We start from the raw sequence: 5,168 nt of genomic DNA on the forward strand, positions 1-5,168 counted from the left end.
TTCTCCCGGACCTCGCCCTTCTCCGGTATCCTCTCTCAACACCAGGTACCCTCGTGAGCAAGACAAGAAAAAGTGGTTCCTGCCCTTGGGGGTCTTAAAGTTTAAGTTTGGGGGGCATGTTAGTGGCCTACAATGCCATATACAGCAGAGACGTTGTTCCCCTCTCTGGCTCTCCGGTGACCCCAAGCCCTGCAGTGGAGAGAGGAGAATGGCTTCTTGTGGCCACCAGAGGGCATTTCCAACTTTCTGGATAGGTCCCAATTTCCCTGGGTTTTCACTAAAACTGAGCTCAGCATGCATCAGAACCACTTGGCAAAATTTCAGAGATTCTGCCTGAACAGGACTGTGCTTGGGCCTCTAATTTGAAATGTTTGACAGGTGAGCAGAGGAGCAGCTGCACATAGGAGGCAGGCCCCAATGCTCCCATTCCAGAGGAAGAAATAAAATGAGCACTCCTCACGCTTTCTACCTCACATGTAGTTAACTCATCACAGCCTAAATGACTGTCATCTTTCAGGTAAATTTCAGATTAAAATTTGAACATGCTTGGGTTCAGGATTTCATTTTATTGATTTTGAATTTTCAATTTCTTCTTATTTTTGTCTGTATTCTTTGCACTCCAAATGCAAAACAGAAAATAAGAAAGCTGGCAGGGATAAGGAAAGGCGAGGAAAGATGAGATTTGTTTTGAAAACAAAGCTTTAGAGAAACCTCATGATCAGACGCTCTCAGGGCCATGGTCAACACCATGGATAAGCATGTCTGGCATGGTATTTTCCTCCTGGCAATTCATAGAGAGCCAAGAAACACATAAAAACACTCTCTGTACTGTGTTCTTGTGGCACAAGGAGGTCTCTTCAGGTGGCTGTAGAGGGCACTGGTCACTCGCATAGTGCAGGCCTCCTGGGGGACCAGAGTCCCTGTCCCAGCTCAGTTCACAACTGCTCTGTCACCCTAAGACAGATGACCTTGAGTCCAATTGATGCAGAAGTCTCCCCAAGCTTGTTGGGGAGATTAATTGAGATAATGTATGTTAAAGTCATTTATAAATAGTACAAATAGTTACTCCCAAAACCCAAACAGCCCAGACACCTCTGGACTCAGCCTGAGTGCCAGGAAGTCACACTGATATTTATACTGAATAATGTCCTACCTAACAGGGAGCCACAGCCAAGATCCCCTGGTAGCCTTGTGGCTGCCCTGAGTCTAAATACAAAAGCTGTTTTGAAGCAAAGAAGAACTGGGCAGGCTGGCCTGTCACCACCTCCAGGCTATGCTTGTCATCTAGACTCCTAAAGCCCCAGGCTTGGAAACCAGGTGCTATGGCTTTGCCTGTAAACAAGCTCCCCCCACCCCCATGAACCTATGTGAGTGCTAGGGATGGGGGAGAGACAGGATGGTATGCCTTCCCCTTCTGTTTTCCTCATCCACCCTCCCAAGCCAGACACAAAATTCTCCCTTTGCTCAAAAGGCAAATGCTCTCACTTTTGCAAGTGGAGAGTCCTGAAGGAGCCACCACCCTGCAGCCCAGCTTCCTGTGGAGGGAAGGGGGCTGGGGCGGCACCTGTGACACTCAGATTCCCAGGGCTGTCATCCCATCTCTCGACTTGTTCTTATTTGATTCTGAGAAACAGAAAGGAAAGGCCATGATGGTTGGAAACAGTCCAATTTCCCATATTTTTAACACCAGGTCACTGAGTCTTTAGAGCAGTGGTTCTCCACCTGTGGGTTGTGACCCACAGGAACTGTATTAAAGGGCCATGGCATTAGGAAGCTTAAGAACCACTGCTTTAGAAGGTCTCTTTCTGTTGAAGTTTGTCATGGTGATTTTTGCTGTTTTTGCTGCTTTGTTTTGATCTGTGAGTGAAATGAGCTTCCTTCAAAATCTTAAATGAGTTCTCAAGTGATATATTTCTGGTTACTTGTTCTAATTATTAGAACAGGGTAATTATTATACTTGATCATAAAATACTCCATGAACAAAGTTGAAGGGAAGACTCCAGGTCAGAGAGCCACAGAAGTGTTTAAGGATTATAGGCTTCCTAGGCCAGCAGTGCTCACACCTGTAATCCTAGCACTCTGGGAGGCCAAGGCGGTGGGTTGCCTGAGGTCATGGTTCAAGACCAGCCTGAGCCAGAGCAAGACCTGGTGTCTAAAAATAGCTAGGCATTGTGCAGGGCACCTGTAGTCCCAGCTACTCGGGAGGCTGAGGCAAGAGAATTGCTTGAAGCCAAGAGTTTGAGGTTGCTGTGAGCTATGGCACCATAGCACTCTACCAAGGGTGACAAAATGAGACCATGTCTCAGAAAAAAAAAAAAAAAAAGACTACATGCTTCCTTTCAAGACAGTTGTGCTGAATTATGACAGATGTGCTCCCTGGAAGACAAGTTCATCCGGAAAAGGCAAGCAGTCCCCTGTTACATAAGCTGATAGTTCATGTGGGCCTCCCGAGACTGTACAAACACACAAGGTACTGTTCTATTTATTAATTGTCAGAAAAAAATTTAAAGTACCCAGAGCTAAATTGTAAATGTTTCCTTGCAACCAAAATGTTTAAATAATGAGGGATTATGTCTTCTGGGCACAGAAGAGCTGCTTGAGCTGGGTCTCACCTGGCCTGAGAGCTGATCGGAGCTGGTTTTTGTTCTTTTTTCTTAGGAGGCTCGTTTGTAAGCCTATGCAAATCAGACATTCCTCAGCTTTTGCTTCTGAATCACTCACTTGTATCACTCACTCTACCATTCAGGAGAAGAATAAGAATTGGCCAAATATTAACTTGAATGAAGTTGTCTGTCCCAATGCCCAGGACATCCCACACAATTGCAAGTGTTCCCCAGAGGTAAGGGTGTGTCAGGGTGTGCACTTACAAAGGATCCTCTCCTGAACCAAGCCTGTAATTAGAAATTCCTTATCAGATAAGCCTACTTGAGACGGGGCAACCAAAAAGAATCGTAACATTTATATCAAAATGATAGCAAATAACCTACTGTGAATCTCACCTCCCTTTTTCATAATTGCTCTCCACTTACAAAATACATTCCTAGGCAAATCAAGCTTCTGCAGAGAAGCTGAAAGAGTATGGGCTTTTCTTGTTTTATCAAGCCAAGCTATGACTTCAGCAGCTAATGATGACAGCTGCTATTTTGTTGAATGCCTGCTCACTGCTGACGGGCACCATCCTGGGCATTTTACACTTAGTATCTCCTTTAACCCCCTACCAACCTCCGACCACGCCTACTTTACAGATGGGAAGCCAGGGCTGAGGAAGGCACACTGTGCTCACATCACCCACGAGTAGAGGATGGGCCGGGCATCCACATGGCGCTCACGCAGGTCGTTCACTTCCCACGAAGGGCTCCAGCCATGGAAATTCTTAGAGACTTCACTTGCCTAGCCACACCCCACGCAGAGAGTATGCCCTTTAGCATGAGCCAAAGCTCTGCCTGGGCTAGCAGGGGGCCTGAGTCAGGCAGCTGGCTCCAGACTCCCTGAGTGTCACACCTTGCCAAGTACATGTTCCTGCCACAAAAGGCCCCCAACTCTGGCTTTGGGAGAGACACGGAAGGAAGGATGAGTCTCTTTCCCAAAGGGAAGTAGATAGACGCCTTGTAACTTCTGGAGTAGCCTGGTTTTCTGGTTTGCGGGGAGGGTCATGATGGGAGCAGCTGCAAAGCTGTGTGCTGGAAGCTGCCGGTGGCCTGGCCCTTGGGAGGTTCTCCTGGCCTGCATTCTGGAGCAGGGCCGTCCGCGGGGTCTGGGTGAATGGCTGTCAGGGCTCTAATGAGCAACACTCTAGTGCAGGAGTTGGGCCAAGGGATCCTCAGGTCCTCTGTGCAGCCGCTGCCACGGGGCCTCAGGCAGCCACTAAACCTCGGTGGCTTCCACTTTCCCATCTGAAAACACAGACAGTGATAACAAGTGCCCCTGCAGTCCTCAGGAGTGGTGCTCAGATGTAACTCCAGGAACATTTTAAAGGAGACAAAACTTGTCTTTGGCACTTACGTCATGTGTCCTGCTCTCTCTGTTCCATTTCTCTTTCCCCTGGTGTCCTCTTCTTTTCCTGACCTTTCTGTAAGGAGGAGGGAAGTGCACAGATAAAAACCAAGTAGCATTATAGATGTTAAAATAACTGACTTTGCCCAAACTATCTCTATCCCAAAGAAAAGGCAAGAAGGGATTTTTCCAAGGGATTCAGTGACCATTGCATGAATTTTAGCAGCTGGCAAGGGCTTTGGTTCTTCCCAGAGCCTGTAAAACACAAAAGTGGCAACTAAGGATTGGGCTGTCCTGGGATAGCTTTGTAAAGTATTTTAGGGGAAAAAATCACACATGTATATTTAGTTGGTGGAAGATTGCATCATCACTGTAAAAGGTCCTTTATGAAAACTATGAGACAGCACCAGGGACAACTCCCAGATACAACATGACATGTTAAAAAAGCAACACTCCAAAACATATTCCAGCTAGGGACACAACTACATAAAAACTACATGCATAAACAGAGCCTGGAGAATAATACAGAACAATGGAAATAAATCATTGGCTGAACTTGTCACTGAGCCGGCAAGGAAGGTCCGGCCTAGGTCAGATTGTTCACCTGCAGAACACCAATTACTGAGACAATGAGGATTGTCATGGGAACAAGGTCATTTATTACAGATGATGTCACCTAGGAGATGGGGAAACTGCTTTGAGTCCATCTCCCTGACTGACAGAGGAGAGGGGCTGAGTGTTTGGGGGAAGGTTGTGCTGAAAGTGCAGGAGGCCAAATTCAGAAGCCACAGGTTGGGGATGGATGGGGAGTCTCGGGATGCAGGACGTCCTATTCAGAGGTCACAGGTTGATGACAGAGGCTTGAGTCTTGGTGTTATCCTGCAAAGACTCTCCCATTTCTGGGAGACAACTCAAAAGGTTAAATAGAAAGATCATAATATTTCAGTTCTTGATACTGGCCTGGAATTCAAAGCAAAAGAAAGATACAGGAGAGACATCATTGGGAGGGCGGGGGGTGCTGATTACACAGGGGAGACGTCACTGGGGGGGTGCTGATTACACAGGAGAGATGTCACTGGGGGATGCTGATTACACAGGAGAGACTTCACTAGGGGGGTGCTGATTACAGAGGGGAGATGTCACTGGGGGGTGGGGTGCTGATTACACAGGGGAGA

The sequence above is a fragment of the Otolemur garnettii genome, unplaced genomic scaffold, assembly GCF_000181295.1.
Source record: "Otolemur garnettii isolate 467f Iridium unplaced genomic scaffold, OtoGar3 scaffold00125, whole genome shotgun sequence".
In the NCBI taxonomy this organism is placed as follows: domain Eukaryota; kingdom Metazoa; phylum Chordata; class Mammalia; order Primates; family Galagidae; genus Otolemur; species Otolemur garnettii.